Consider the following 17094-nt stretch of genomic DNA (forward strand, 5'->3'; position numbering starts at 1 on the left):
GATGGCAACTATGACAGGTCTTATCTGTGACTTGTGAAAGGGCCACCGTCTATTTTCTTTCTTTGCAGACATGACTTTGTGGAGTATTCAGCAGTTATTATCCCTAAAACGGTTGATGGTCTATTTGTGGTAGGTGGGTGAGAACAGAGAGAGAAGCCAACAAACCAGTAGCTTCTGCACTGAAAACCTGGCAGTACACAGCTGCAGTGGAAACTGAAGAGCGTAATGGATAAAGCCACAATTGCGCTAACACAGTGACAGGTCAGTTCAGTCGCTCAGTCGTGTCTGACTCTGCGATCTCATGGACAGCAGCACGCCAGGCCTCCCTGTCCATCACCAACTCCCAGAGTCCACCCAAACCCATCTCCATTGAATTGGTGATGCCACCCAACCATCTCATCCTCTGTCGTCACCTTCTCCTCTTGCCCTCAGTCTTTCCCAGCATCAGGGTCTTTTCAAATGAGTCAGCTCTTTGCATGAGGTGGCCAAAGTATTGGAGCTCAGCTTCAAAATCAGTCCTTCCAATGAATACCCAGGACTGATCTCCTTTAGGATGGACTGGTTGGATCTCCTTTCAGTCCAAGGGACTCTCAAGAGTCTTCTCCAACACCACAGTTCAAAAACATCACTTCTTCGGTGCTCAGCTTTCTTTATAGTCCAACTCTCACATCCATATATGACTTCTGGAAAAACCATAGCTGACAACTTTGCTGCTAATTGTTTCGTTTGTTCTCGACTTTTTTGTTTTGGTTGCGCCACTCAGCATGTGAGACCCTAGTTGCCTGTGCTGCGTTCTGCTAAGTCTCTCAGTTGTGTCCTTCTCTTTGTGACCCTATGGATGGTAGCCTGCCAGGCTCCCGGCCACATCTCTTATGTCTCCAGCCTTGGCAGGTGGGTTCTTCACCACCAGCACCACCTGGGAAGCCCCCTAGTTACCTGACCACAGGTCAAACTCCACCCCCTGCGGTGGAATAGACCCCTACAGTGTCTTAAGGCCCCCAGGAAATCTCTCCTCCTATTGTTTCTGATCGAAATGTATAATAGACACCTTTTTACCCAATGAGAAACTTGCCACCAATGAGGTGTTTACGCTGGCCAATTTTATTAAAATTTCGGGTGTCTAGTCCATAGTAAGCTATAGCCAGTATTAAAGGCTCAGGAAAAAGAACATCAATAGACAACATTTTTTCAGGACTAAACCTGTATACTTGTGTATTTAGAAAAACAGTAATAGAAGATGAATACACTACACTGAAAAGCATGATGCATTTTGGGCTTCCCTAGTGGTTCAGACAGTAAAGGGTCCACCTGCAGTGCAAGATACGCAGGTTTGAACCATGGGTTGGGAAGATCCCCTAGAGAAGGGAATACCTACCCACTCCAGTCCTCTTGCTTAGAGAATTCCGTGGACAGAGGAGCCTGGTGGGGTAGAGTCCATGGGGTCGCAAAGAGTCGGACATGACTGAGAAACTAACACTTTCAACACTTTCTCCAAAATCAGGTAACTGGAAGTCTTAATGAAATGAGTTGTGGAAACTTTTCACAAGGGGAGCTATTCTTTTCAAGCTCGAATTTCTTCACATTCTGCCATCCTTAAAGTGGCTGGTTAGGTCTTCCAATAGCAAAAAGTGCAAGTCTATACAGCATCTTGGTGCAAATTCAGAGGAAGCCCCCCTCGAGGCTCACGCAACCCTGCCAACTTGTGCCTCTGGGTGAGAGGAAGGCACTGTTCGCGCTTGGCAGCCTGAGACCAGCACTTACCCCCACGCCCAGGCACGTTTGTGCAGTGCGCAAACTGTGCAACCAGGTGCTTTGATTCCAGTGCCAAAAAACACGGCTTCAGAACAATGCACTGAATACCTCCCAATGCTGGGCACTCAGCCAGGCACTGGAAATAAAAAAAAGGAATAAAACAGTCTACTCTTGGAGCCTGGGAAGAGGGCCATGTAAACAGATTACCACAATAAGACTGAAGAACGTGATCAAAGAGAAACACACGCACATTGCTACTGAATCACAAATTAAGGAACCACTCATTTCTCTTGGATGCGGCTGTGGTCAAGGAAAGTTCAGAAAGGAAGAGGCATTTGAATGGGGGTTCAGTGGGTGATGAGTGGAAGTCTATGCGGTGGGAAAAGGGGATTGGGACGTTTGGTGACAAGGATAAGCTTGAGTTTCTTCTGCTAACCCAAACTCGGGAAAGCCTCAGTTGCAGCTTTATCTCTTGATCTAGGACTTGGGTCTCACTGCTTCTGTTGGGTTTGTCTATGTGTTTTTTTTTTGCCTCTGAGGTGATCCAGACAGCTCAGCAGTGGGGCTTATATAAACAGAGTAATAGACAGTGTTTTTTGCCAGCATAGCTCTGTTGGGCATCTGAGGAAGCAGGAGGTGACTAGTCAAAGGCTGGATTTGGGAGTATGGCCAAATGGCCTCCTTGTAGACTTAGCACACAAGGACATTCCAGGAAGAGGGAGCACCATGATCCCACAGTATTTTGTTTGCCAGATGGCTATCTCCTTAGCGACAAACATTTAATTTGCCTGTAGGTGTGACCTTTGGTTACACAACAGAATTGTGAATTAGCTAGAATATCATGTTTGAAAGACCTAGACTGCTTATTTCCCAGAAGGATCAGTTTGTTTGGCCCAGAAAAGTTGTTCCAAGACCACAGATGACATTTCTAACTCTAGTGAACTTTTTCCCTTGTTGGTACATTGCTACTGGTTGCTGGAAGACACGGCTCCTCACAAGCCATCGTCACTCTCAGAGAAGCAATTGTGTGTGTGCATGTGTGTGTCCTTTTGGCAGGAAGTCAGAGGTGTCTTTTCTGGGTTGTTAAGGGGGAGAGTCATATGCAGGCATCAGATAGTATTGCGGTACAAGGGTCAGAGGCAGGGAGCTTTATTTCTTCCCCTGGAGTTAGGCACTGTGACTTTGCTGTGATGCTCTGAAACAACCTTGTCCCCTAAACCTGTTTGTGCAGTTCAAGGCGGACAGGAAGCTTCACTGGACACTGGTCTGTGCAATCGCAACGTAATAATAAACTTGCTGACGCTTTCTACTGATTAGTTCCAAACTAGCTATTCCAGGCCACACACTCATAAACTGAGTTCTCCTTTCATGACCCTAATGTTGAGATAAAAGGTGGTGGTGAGTTATACAGCACCAGCCCTCAGGAAGTGCCCGAGGGCCCTCCTGGCAACAATCTGATAACCACAGAAAGCACTGAGGAGTGCCTCCCCGCCTGTGTGTGACCCCCTGGTGCCTATAAACCCTGCTTCCAAAGCTCCCAGTGACTGAGAAATGGAAAACTAGCCCACATTCGCACGTAAGAAGAAGTCATCAAAGAGAACGTGTACTCAAGAGTACTTTGTAAACACAAAGAGAACATTCCTGCAAAGTAGGCAGGCACATTAAAACATAGCAGGTCAAAGAATGAAGACAAAAGGCTGTGCCAGCCCGTATTCAAGGATCCTGTTGAAGGGGGATCCGCGGTGATGAATATCATTGGGGAAGTATCATATACCAAAATTCCTCAGTCACCCTATAAAGAATTCACATTGTTTAGTTCAGAAATGAGAAAAAGATACCCTCATTCCATCAGCTGCTTATGTCAAAATCTAGGTCATTATTTATTTCTCTCTTTTCTCCGTTACACAGCCCCCCGCCCCCACCTACCCATGAATCTGTCTGTAAGTCAACTTCCAAATTACATGTTGATCTGTCCACCTCTGTTTATCTCTAAGCCATGATCCCAGTCCATGTCACAATAATCTGATGCCCAGATAATCTCAAGACCAAGACGTTTCTCTGTACTTGCTCTGCCTTCCTCCACCTCTCATTTCTGTGTGGGAATATCTTTCTAAGTATAAACAAATGGAAGAAATTAACAAAGGAAAAGTTCTGTAAATTTGATAAAAAGCTTAGAATTTTAAATGTCAAAAAATCACCACATGTACCTTTAGCAGTATGAGAAGGCTCAGTATATATATTTAGTATATATGTTTAAATATACTTATATGTATATATGGTTCTATATTAATTTATTCAGTGAATATGTAACTTTTAAAATAAAAAATTACATGCAATAACAAACAAAAAATTACATACAATAATACATGTTATATGCAACTAAAATTAAGTAACAAACTGGAAAAGTATTTGACAAATATATGATAAACACTTAAAATAGATTTGATAGACAATATATATAAGCTCATATAGCTCATTTCAACTTAGAAAAGACCCTGATGCTGGGAAGGGTTGAAGACAGGAGGAGAAGGGGACAACAAAGGACGAGATGGTTGGATGGCCTCACTGACTCGATGGACACGAGTTTGAGCAAGCTCCTGGAGTTGGTGATGGACAGGGAGGCCTGGCGTGCTGCGGTCCATGGGGTCGTAAAGAGTCAGACATGACTGAGCGACTGAACAATAACAACAACAACAACATATAGCTCAAAAAACATTAGGACCATTAGCATTAACATGGATAAGGAGGACTTCCCTGGTGGCGCAGTGGGTGAGAATCCTCCTGCCAGTGCAGAGGACACGGGTTTGACCCCTGGTCCAGGAAGAACCCACAAGCCATGGAGCACCAAGCCTGTGCACCACAATAGCTGAGCCTGTCCTCTAGAGTCTGAGAGCTGCAACTACTAACCCGCAGAAGCCTAGAGTTGATGCCCTGCAACAGAACTCAGCACAATGAAAAGCCCGTGCACTCAGCCGAAGGGCAGCCCCCCTCGCTGCAACTAGACAAAGCCCATGCACAGCAACGAAGACCCAGAGGAGCCAAAAATAAATTTTAAAAAATGTAAAAGTGCTCAATAAATGCTTCTTAAAAAATAAATTAAATAATGAAAAAAAGTATTTTGAAATAAACTACCAGATTTTTTCAACCAAAAATGGGTAATGATGCTAATAGTGAATCACTGAAAATTAAATACAAATAGATAAGCAAACAAAAAATGTTCTGTCTCACTAATAATCAGACAAGTGAAAATTAAAAGTTGACATATTGCTTTTTGCCTGTTTGAGTAGCAAGACTTTTTTTTAAATTTAATAAATCTATCATTTTCATCCAGTTTGTAGGAGTATACAATTTCTTTGGTAAGAATTCTGGCAATGACCACTATCTCAAAAGCTCACATTTTATTTCTAGGAATTTATCATAAGGCAATAATCACAGCTACAGGAAAAGATTCAATTGTAATGGCTTATGCAAGGAGATCCAACCAGTCCATTCTAAAGGAGATCAGTCCTGGGTGTTCATTGGAAGGACTGATGCTAAAGCTGAAACTCCAATACTTTGGCCACCTCATGCAAAGAGTTGATTCATTGGAAAAGACTCTGATGCTGGGAGGGATTGGGGGCAGGAGGAGAAGGGGACTACAGAGGATGAGATGGCTGGATGGCATCACCGACTCGATGGACATGAGTCTGAGTGAACTCCGGAAGTTGGTGATGGACAGGGAGGCCTGGTATGATGCGATTCATGGGGTCGCAAAGAGTTGGACACGACTGAGCGGCTGAACTGAACTGATCTAAGAATTATTTATAAAATCAAAAACTGGAGAAAATATATGTCAGCTATAAATTTAACATAATTCTAATAAAAACACCCTCAGAATCCTTTTAGTAGAAAAAAACTGATCCAAAAAATCGAATGAAAAAATAAACAGGAATGGCCAGGAAAACTCCGAGAAGAGATAAGAACAATGAGGACTAATAGTACCAGACACATATGAAAAATATTTTAAATCCTCAATGATTAGAAGAGTGTAGCACTAAAATGTTAATAGAGACAAATGGAACAGTGTAGACACAAAACACATACAGCAATTTATTCTATGAAAAAGGAAGCATTTCAAATCAAAGGAGGAAAATGTGGGCTACTGAATAAATGATGGTAAGACAACTAGACAGGTATAAGGAAAAAAGTTGGATCCATGCCTTTGTAACACTTACTCCCTCCAAACAAACATATATATATTTACACAAATATAAATATAAACATATATATGTAAATATACAGGACCTGTAGAAGTGCTGCTCAGTTCAGTTCAGTTGTTCAATTGTGTCCGACTCTTTGCGACTCCACGAATCGCAGCATGCCAGGCCTCCCTGTCCATAACCAACTCCCGGAGTCCATCCAAACCCATCTCCATTGAATTGGTGATGCCACCCAACCATCTCATCCTCTGTCGTCCCCTTCTCCTCCTGCCCTCAATCTTTCCCAGCATCAGGGTCTTTTCAAATGAGTCAGTTCTTCATATCAGGTAGCCAAAGTATCAGAGCATCAGATTCAAAATCAGTCCTTCCAATGAACACCCAGGACTGATCTCCTTTAGGATGGACTGGTTGGATCTCCTTGCAGTCCAAGGAACTCTCAAGAGTCTTCTCCAACACCACAATTCAAAAGCATCAGTACTTTGGTGCTCAGCTTTCTTTATAGTCCAACTGACATCCCTGGTGGCTCAGAGAGTAAAGCGTCTGCCTATAATGCAGGAGACCTGGGTTCGATCCCTGGGTCGGGAAGATCCTCTGGAGAAGGAAATGGCAATCCACTCCAGCACTCTTGCCTGGAAAATCCCATGGACAGACGAGCCTGATAGGCTACAGTCCATGAGATTGCAAACAGTCGGACGCGACTGAGTGACTTTACTTTCACATCCCTACATGACTACTGGAAAAACCATAGCCTTGACTAGACGGACCTTTGTTGGCAAAGTAATGTCTCTGCTTTTCAATATGCTATCTAGGTTGGTCATAACTTTCCTCCCAAGGAGTAAGCGTCTTTTAATTTCATGGCTGAAATCACCATCTGCAGTGATTTTGGAGCCCCCCAAAATAAAGTCAGCCACTATTTCCACTGTTTCCCCATCTCTTTGCCATGAAGTGATGGGACCGGATGCCGTGATCTTGGTTTTCTGAATGTTGAGCTTTAAGCCAAACTTTCGCTATCCTCTTTCACTTTCATCAAGAGGCTCTTTAGTTCTTCTTCACTTTCTGCCATAAAGGTGGTGTCGTCTGCATATGTGAGGTTATTAATATTTCTCCCAGCAATCTTGATTCCAGCCTGTGTTTCTTCCAGTCCAGCGTTTCTCATGCTGTACTCTGCATAGAAGTTAAATAAGCAGGGTGACGATATACAGCCTTGATGTACTCCTTTTCCTATTTGGAACCAGTCTGTTATTCCATGTCCAGTTCTAACTGTTGCTTCCTGACCTGCATACAGGTTTCTCAGGAGGCAGGTCAGGTGGTCTGGTATTCCCCTCTCTTTCAGCATTTTCCACAGTTTAGAAGGAACCAAAGTACTAAAAGAAAACAAGGGAGAAAAATTAGTCAAAAAATTTTTAAATCAGAAAAGCCTTTCTAATAATGACACAAAAGGAGCCACAAAAGAAAATATTGATGTTTGACTATACAAAAATGTATTACAAAATTTCTACACGGCAAGATTCCACAAGAGAAGTCAAAACCAAAAACAAACTGGGAAAAAGTTGTGATCCACCGTCTTGACCATTCCAAGCATACAGGTCTGTAGCATTAAGTACGCGCACACTGCTGTGAGACCTTCGCCACCATCCATCCCCAGATTTCTTTTCATTTTGCAAAACAGACTCTGTTCTCATTAAACAGTAAGGCCCCATCCCTCCCTCTGCAATCTACTGTCTCTGTCAATGAATCTGATGACTCCAGGTACCTGATGTAAGAGGAACCATGTCCTAAGTGTCCTTCCGCGAACTGGCTTATTTCACTTAACACCAGTCTTCATGGTTCATCCATGTTGCAGCATGTGTCAGAATGTGCCCCCTCCCTTTTTAAGGCTGAATAACATTACCTTGTATGTATTTCTCACATTTTCAATCCATTCATCTGTCGATGAACATGTGAGTTGCTTGGCAATTTTGAAAAACACTGCTCTGAACTTGGGTTCAAGTCCTCACTTGTGTATTTTTGCACTTCAAATTTTTTTGCACTTTGGAAATTCCATTAGTAGTAAACTGCTGTATAACAAACCACCCCAACACTGGATGATTTAACAACAATGATTTATTACTTCTCCTTGTTCTGTGGGTTGGCTGGGCTGTTCTTCAATTTGTTTACTTGGCCTCAGTCACATGGTGGAATTCAGATGGGAGATCTGGTGGGCACAAAGGTCCAAACTGACTTCTTTCACGTGTTTTGCAGTAGGTCTTGGCTTCTCCTGTCTGGTTTTCTTCCGTATAACTTTGTATCCTCTGATAGGTTAAACCACTTTCCTTATTGGTTGACTCAGAGAGCTGTTCAAGAGGGGAAAGCAGAAACTGCAAGGTTTCTGAAGTGCAGGCTCTGGAACTTGCACAAGATCACTTCTGCTACCGTCCGCTGGTCAAAGCAAACATCAAAGACAGCTCAGATTCAAGGAGTGGGAAACAGACTCTATCTTTTGATGAGAATAGCTGCAAAGAATCTGTGGTCATATTTAACCTACCACAGGAATAGATTATCTATTCAAACATATTAAATAAAAATGTTCATAAATAAATCATAATGAAAATTCATGTCATAAAATGCAGAGGGAAAATTTGTATGTGAATTAATAATTTATATTGGTAACACCGCTGTCTCCTGGCTTCCCTGCTGCCTCCTTAAATACTCTATTTTCAATCTTTTTTGTTTCTGCTAGAAATCGTGGCTCAATTCAAAATGGCTTAAATACTAAGGAATATGGATTATTTCACGTAACGAACACATCTGAAGAAGGGTAGCTCCAGTGGTTGAAATGCATCTACTCCCTAATGTCAGAAGGGACCCGTGTCAGTATTTCAGCTTGATCTTCAGACAAGTCTCCCTCATGGCTGAAAGATGGTTGCTTCAGTAACAAGTGTCCCATCCACACATCCAAAGGAAGAAGAGGTATTATACTGAAAAACCGTAAACATATTGAAAAGTTGAGAGTGGTGCAACCTAGATTTAACTATTGATAACACTTTGCCACAGGCTTTCCAGGTGGCTCAGTGGTAAAGAACCTGTCTGCCAATGCAGGAGATACGGGTTGGATCCCTGGGTTGGGAAGATTCCTTGGAGAAAGAAATGCCAACCCACTTCAGTATTCTTCCCTGGGAAACCCCATGGACGGAGGAGCCTGGTGGGTTACAGTCCACGGGGTCTCAAAAGAGTCGGACATGACTTAGTGACTAAACCACAGGGATGAAACATTTTGCCACATGTCATAATTGCGCGACTTGTCTCTTTCACTCTGACTGATACATGTCTACATGTTTATGTTTTGTTTCCTGTGTCATTTGAAAATCAGGTGCAAATATCACAACTCCACCCCTACATAATTCAGCCTGTATTTCCTAAGAATAAAGATGTCTTCTGTAGAGCTACAGCCTCCCACTGAAGAAAAATTAACAGTAATCCTTTAACGTCACTTAATGTTCAGTCCCAAGTTCAACTTTCCTCAGTTATCCCTAAAATGTGTTTTGTAGCTTATGTAATTCAAGCCAGAATCCAATCGAGTTGCATATATAGCACTTGGTTTTATGTTTCTTTGGTCCTTTTAAATTTTGGACATTCTCCCAATTTTTATTTTTTCTTTTAATGACAGAAACTAAATGTTACAACTTATTCCATTTTCATAATTACAGGCATTACAGGGCAGGGTGAGTAAACAAGACAAGTCAAGTGACCTCTTTTCTCTCCCCACCCCCCCATTTAATCATATGCAGCATTTTGGCATTTTTATGATAAACAAGTGGGCTTAATTCATTGACTTAAGTTGAATGCTGGCAGCAGTAAATCTTTGTCGTTTAGGATTTTCCTCCAGAGCCACTCCAGGGACTTTAATTCCTGAAGTACACCATGCATTCTGAAATGGTGTTCACTGCAGCATTCACGAAGCTTTCATGTCTTAATAGGAAATCTGACACCACTTGTTAAGGTAGGGAACCGTTGAAAGCCATCTTCCTCTTGGCTAACCCAGTCCACCAGCAATCACAGTAAAATGACTATATAAAAATAAAACTGTGCTTGCAAGCATTGACTGGAACTGTTGTGCTGGGGACCCTTTCTGGAGTATTAGCTCCCTTAGAGAAAAGAGATCTTAATCAGTTGCTTCCATGAACAAATAACCCCAGTAGTGTGTACGTAATGTCCTTCAAAGAATGACTCAAGGTCAGGCAACCTTAGTCATCCTGACAAGCTTCTGCGTGTTTTCATACAAGATATATTTAAAACTGATCCCAGACCAAGGATTGCAACCATAATCCCAAAGAATCCCATTGTTTAGAACATGGAGTTCCTGCTGAGACACCAAAGCCAGAAATCTCAAAGCAAAGTGACGGTTCATCATCTTTTACAAAAGAGAGAAAAATAGCAAGGAGGAAAGGAAACTCCTCCCTCCTAAATTCATCAAATCAATGCTATCTTAGGTTTTAATTGACACAATCCAGAGACCTCAATTTCCTGATTTGAGGAGTCCACTCTCAAGATGACTGTCAAGGTCAGGAAGAGCCTTCAGGCTTTTCTTTGCCATGGCCCATGAACTCCAGTCCTTCAGTAGGAATCTCCTTCTCCTTTATTGCTTTCTGAACACACAGGTGGTAGTGCTTGAAGAGGTTGGGCAAACCCAGTGATTGAAGCACTGGACATACTCGAGCTTCGTGTTGGTGCAAGCCTCCCCTACGCTCTTTGTGGTGTCAGCGTCCTCCCAATTTGTTTTTTCATTGAGTTTTTCTTGTGAATTATTCTGATATGCTTCCTCATTATGTCATTTATATTGCTCCTCCTATGTCTGCATTTCTTATAAACTTCAAAATTGGATTTAGAAGTTTAAAGAGATTCATGTTAAATCTCTTTGGCAAGAATGTTTCATAAGTAGTATATTGTACCTTGTGTCTCCTTTTATCATTGCTGTCCAGTTACTAAGTCATGTCCGACTATCTGTGACCCCATGGACTGCAGCGCGCCAGGCCTCCCTGTCCTTAAGTATCTCCCAGAGTATGATCAAACTCATGTCCATTGAGTCCCTGATGCCATTCAACCATCTCATCCTCTGTCATCCCCTTCTTCTCCTGCCTTCAATCTTTCCCAGCATCAGGGTCTTTTACAGTGAATCAGCTCTTCACATCAGGTGGCCAAAATATTGGAGTTTCAGCTTCAACATCAGTCCCTCCAACGAATATTCAGGACTGATCTCCTTTGGGATTGACTGGTTGGATCTCCTTGCAGCCCAAGGGACTCTCAAGAGTCTTCTCCAACACCACAGTTCAAAAGCATCAATTTTTTGGTGCTCAGCCTTCTTATGGTCCAACTCTCACATCTATACATGACTACTGGAAAAACCATAGCCTTGACTAAGTGGACCTTTGTTGGCAAAGTAGTATCTCTGCTTTTTATACACTGTCTAGATTTGTCATAGCTTTTCTTCAGAGGAGCATCTGTCTTTTAATTCCATGGCTGCAGTCACCGTCTACAGGGATTTTGCTGCCACTGCTGCTAAGTCGCTTCAGTCATGTCTGACTCTGTGCGACCCCATAGGCGGCAGCCCACCAGGCTCTGCCATCCCTGGGATTCTCCAGGCAAGAACACTGGAGTGGGTTGCCATTTCCTTCTCCAATGCATGAAAGAGAAAAGTGAAAGTGAAGTTGTTCATTTGTGTCTGACTCTTAGCGACCCCATGGACTGCAGCCCACCAGGCTCCTCCACCCATGGGATTTTCCAGGCAAGAGTACTGGAGTGGGGTGCCATTGCCTTCTCCGACAGTGATTTTGGACCCCAAGAAAATAAAATCTGTCATTGTTTCCACATTTTCCCCATCTATTTGCCATAAAGTGATGGAACCATATGCCATGACCTTAGTTATTTGAATGTTGAGTTTCAAGACAGCTTTTCCACTCTCATTTCACCTTCATCAAGAGGCTGAGGGATTAGAGGGATATAATCTGCATATCTGAGGTTGTTGTTATCTCCTGGCAATCTTGATTTCAGCTTGTGCTTCATCCAGCCCAGCATTCCGCATGATGTACTCTGCATATAAGTTAAATAAGCAGAATGACAATATACAGCCTTGACGCACTCCTTTCCCTATTTGGAACCATTCCATTGTTCCATGTCCAGTTCTAACAATTGCCTCTTGACCTGCATACAGGTTTCTTAGGAGGCTGGTAAGGTGGTCTGGTTTTCCCATCTCTTTAAGAATTTTCCATGGTTTGTTGTGATCTCTACAGTCAAAGGTTTAGAATAGTCAATGAAGCAGAAGTAGGTGTTTTTCTGGAATTCTTTTGCTTTTTCTATGATCCAATGGATGTTGACAATTTGATCTCTGGTTCCTCTGCCTTTTCTAAATCCAGCTTGAACATCTGGAAGTGCTCAGTTCATGTACTGTTGAAGTCTAGCTTGAAGGATTTTGAGCGTTACCTTGCTAGCATGTGAAATGAGCGTAACTGTATGGTAGTTTGAACATTCTTTGGAATTGTCTTTTTTTGGGTTTGGAATGAAAGCTGACCTTTTCCAGTTCTGTGGCCATTGCTGAGTTTTCCAAATTTGCTGGCATATTGAGTGCAGCACTTAAACATCATCTTTTCGGATTTGAAATAGCTCAGCTGGAATTCCATCATCTCCACTAACCTTGTTCATAGTAATGCTTCCTATGGCCCACTTGACTTCACACTCCAGGATGTCTGGCTCTAGGTGAGTGACCACACCATCATGGTTATCTGGGTCACTAAGACATTTTTTGAATAGTTCTGTGTATTCCTGCTGCCTCTTCTTAATCTCTCCTGCTTCTGTTTTGTCCATACTGTTTCTGTGCTTTATTGTGCCCCTCTTTGCATGAAATGTTCCTTTGATAGCTCCAGTTTTATTGAAGAGATCTCTGGTCTTTCCCATTCTGTTGTTTTCCTCTTTCTTTGCATTCTTCACTGAAGGCTTTCTTATCTCTCCTTGCTATTCTCTGAAACTCTGCATTCAGTTAGGTATATCTTCTGCTTTTGCTTATCTTTTTTCAGCTATTTATATGGCCTCCTCAGACAACTGTTTTGCCTTCCTGCAATTCTTTTCCTTTGGGATGGTTTTGATCACCACCTCCTGTACAATGTTTCAAACCTCCATGAATAGTTCTTTCAGGCACTCTTGCTACCAGATCTAATCCCTTGAATCTATTAGTCAGTTCCACCATATAATCATAAGGAATTTGATTTAGGTCATACCTGAATGGTCTAGTGGTTTTCCCTACTTTCTTCAATTTATGCCTGAATTTGGCAACAAGGAGCTAATGACCTGAGCCACAGTCAGCTCCTGGTCTTGTTTTTGCTGACTTTATAGAGCTTTGCCATCTTCAGTTGCAAAGAATATAATCAATCTGATTTCAATATTGACCATCTGGTGATGTCTATGTGTAGAGCCTTCTCTTGTGTTGTTGGAAGAGGGTGTTTGCCATGACCAGTGTGTTCTCTTGGCAAAACTCTGTTAGCCTTTCCCCTGCTTCATTTTGTACTTCAAGGCCAAACTTCTCTGTTAATCCAGGAATCTCTTAACTTCCTGCTTTTGGATTCCAGTCCCCTAATGAAAGGGATATCTTTTTTTGGTGTTAGTTCTAGAAGATCTTGTAGGTCTCCATAGAACCAGTCGACTTGAGCTTCTTTAGTATTAGTGGTTGGGGCATACACTTGGGTAACTGTGATGATGAATGGTTTGCCTTGGAAACAAACTGAGATCATTCTGTCATTTTTGAGACTGTACCCAAGTACTGCATTTCGGACTCTTTCCTTGACTATGATGGCTACTCCATTTCTTCTAAGGGATTCTTGCCCACAGTAGTAGCTACAATGGTCATCTGAATTAAATTCACCCATTCCAGTCCATTTTAGTTCGCTGATTCCTAAAATGTTGATGTTCACTCTTGCCATCTCCTGTTTGACCACTTCCAATTTACCTTGATTCACAGACCTAACATTCCAGGTTCCTTTGTAATACTGTTCTTTACAGCATTAGACTTTACTTTCACCACCAGATATATCCACAACAGCCTTGTTTGTGCTTTGACCCAGCGTCCTTTTATTAGGGAGGCTTCTTTTTTTATTCTCAGAGATGCCAGAGTGGACTTTCCCATAAGTGTCCTTGTCCAGAGGAGGTAGACATGCATGGTCCTGGGCCAGTCACTGGGGAGGTACCTGTGTGGACTGAGGACGGTACCTGGCTCCTTTGACACCTGTACAAAGAGGCTTTTGTCTGGTGGAGGAAGCAGACAGTGCTTTCTCCTGCCCCCTTCTGTGCTCCACTGGTGCCATCTTCACCTCATGTCTGACATCCACCTCTTCTCTCGACTTCCGCTGTTAACACCTGTCCAAGTCACCAACAGCTCTGGCCCAGTTTGCAGCCCTGAACTCCTAACCCATCCCACTGTTTCAAATCTGTTCGCCAAACAGTCGTCAGAGTTGTCTTTTAAAATCTAAGTCCCATTATGTCAACTCCCTGTCATCCCTTAAATGGCTCCATTAGGTCATTCCTTAAATGGCTTCCCAGCACCCTTAAGAAAAAATCCTCCACTCTCAACCTAGCCTACAAAACATCACATCATTTGGCTCCTGCTCGCCTCTCCAGTCTCAAATGGTCCACCCTCCTGCACACTCAGTAAGTGCCAGGTACACAGGCATTCACTCTGTTCTTCGAGTGTGCTTTACTGATTCAGGACTTCTGTACATGAAGTTACACCTTATGGAATGCTACCCCACCTCTCCTTCCTTTGGCAGTAGAATATGGCAGTTGTTACAGCTCAGTTATGCCCTCCCGCCCTCTCATTCATATGTTGAAGCACAAACCTCCAGTACTTCAGAATCCGACTTTTAGAGAGAGGGCCTTGAACAAGGTGATTCCAGGTAAAACAAGATCATCAGGGTGAACCCTAATCTAATATAACTGGCGCACTCATACAAGATGAGATTAGGACACAGACACACCCAGAGGGAAGACCCTGTGAAGATACAGGCAGGAGGCGGCCATCCAGAAGCCAATGAGAAAGGCCTCAGAAGACATCAGCTCTGCTAGTACCTTGATTAGGATATCCAGCCTCCATAAAGGTGAGAAAATAAATTTGTTGTTTAAGTCCACCCTGTCTGCGGTATATTGTTAGGCAGCCCCAGCAAACCAACACTTAAGCAGTGGAGTTCTGGAGTAACCTTCCCAAGTGTAAATCCTGCCTGTGCCAATTTCCAGCAAATGGTTCAAATGTTTCTTGCCTTAGTTTCCTTTTCTGTAAAATGGGGATGATAACAAGATTACCAAGAGTGACAGCCATCTAGTATGCCCCAGATCAAGGGGTTTCCTGCGATGTAGGACTCTCAGCGCTAAAACCTGAATCAAGCGCATGCAAGCTCAGTTGTGTCCGACTCTTTGCGACCCCATGGACTGTAGCCCACCAGGTTCCTCTGTCCATGGAATTCTCCAGGCAAGGATACTGGAGTGGGCTGCCATTCCCTAAAACCTGAATGATCGCCCTAAACTAAATACGGCTGTTGTGAGTTTGAATGACTATCTAGAAGAATGTCTAGTGTATGGTAAGCATTCAATAAGTAACAGGTATTGTATCATTATTAATTATATTTCAGATCTCAGTTTAGCTGTCACTTTCTCAGAGATACTTTTCTTGACCACATAATCTAGATTAGGCTCCTAGTTAAATTCTTCCATAGTATATGGTTCTTTTTAATTAGGGGTTCTAAATATCCATTTTCTTCATTTTCAATAATAATAGGACCCCTGATTTCTAACTGGGCACATGTCTGCAGGAATAAAGACTATTTCCAGCTGTTGTTGTAGAAAATTATGTTCTAACCAATGGGATATGAGCAGATGGGATATGTGCAAATGCTAGGTTGTGCCTTTAAAGCAGAGGGTTCTTAACCCAAGGAAGCTGTGGATAGAATTCACAGGGGTCTAGAACCTTGAATAGGACAAAACCTAAAAAATCTACATCTGTATTTTTACTAACTGCTAACTAAAATTTATCATTGGCTTCAATTACGAATATGGGCAACAAAGCACAAAAGTATTGGGAGTAACCGTGATCTTGTCACCAAATGAAATAGTTTTTTATCTTGTTTATGTTCATCAGGACTATGACATTTGAAATCAGACTCACTGCTAAATATTATTTAACGATGAGGAAGCACATCTTTTGTTATATGCCATGGCACAAAAATGATTAAGGAACTCCTGTCTGAAAGAGAAGAGCGTCGTGCCCATTCCCCCTTGATTCTTACTGCTGACTGGCACGTAGACTAGCAAGAGGCCATCTTGGGCATGGAGGGTAAGAACTGTACCCTTCGGATGATGGAACAACCAGACTGAAAAAGCCGAGGTGTCTGGGATCCTGGTACCTCCGTGCAGCCCTAGATTGCTTATACCCGAACTGGTACTTGAAAGAAGGATAAACGTCTACTTTGTTTACAGCAGTGTTATTTTGTATCTTCATCTGAGCAGCTGAACCTATATTCCTGTTAACACAACAGTTACCACATTTTCCAATTGCATATTTAGTTGTGATGATTTTTGTTTGTTTAAATGTTTTTGCCACTAAGAATAAGTTCTTCAAGGACATGGAGCACATTTATTCATTCTGGAATCCTAGCAACTAGTACAGTGTAGGCACAGAGTAGATTCTCAATAAATGTTTCAAAACGAATGAAACAATAGCATAAGAAAATGCGCATCGGCAGTTTGCTGCTGCTGCTAAGTCGCTTCAGTCGTGTCTGACTCTGTGCGACCCCACAGACGGCAGCCCACGAGGCTCCTCTGTCCCTGGGATTCTCCAGGCAAGAACACTGGAGTGGGTTGCCATTTCCTCCTCCAATGCATGAAAGTGAAAAGTGAAGGGGAAGTCGCTCTGTCGTGTCTGACTCTTAGCGACCCCACAGACTGCAGCCCACCAGGCTCCTCCGTCCATGGGAGTTTCCAGGCAAGAGCACTGGAGCGGGGTGCACAGGCAGTATGCAAAAATAAGTAAAAGCTACGCATAAAGAAAGAGGTTGGAAGAAAATACAAAATGTGGATAGTAACTGTTTGAATCATAGGTTTTAGCATGATCTTTTCCCCTACATTTGCCTAG

This window comes from Capra hircus, chromosome 14 (assembly GCF_001704415.2).
Source record: "Capra hircus breed San Clemente chromosome 14, ASM170441v1, whole genome shotgun sequence".
NCBI classification, from domain to species: domain Eukaryota; kingdom Metazoa; phylum Chordata; class Mammalia; order Artiodactyla; family Bovidae; genus Capra; species Capra hircus.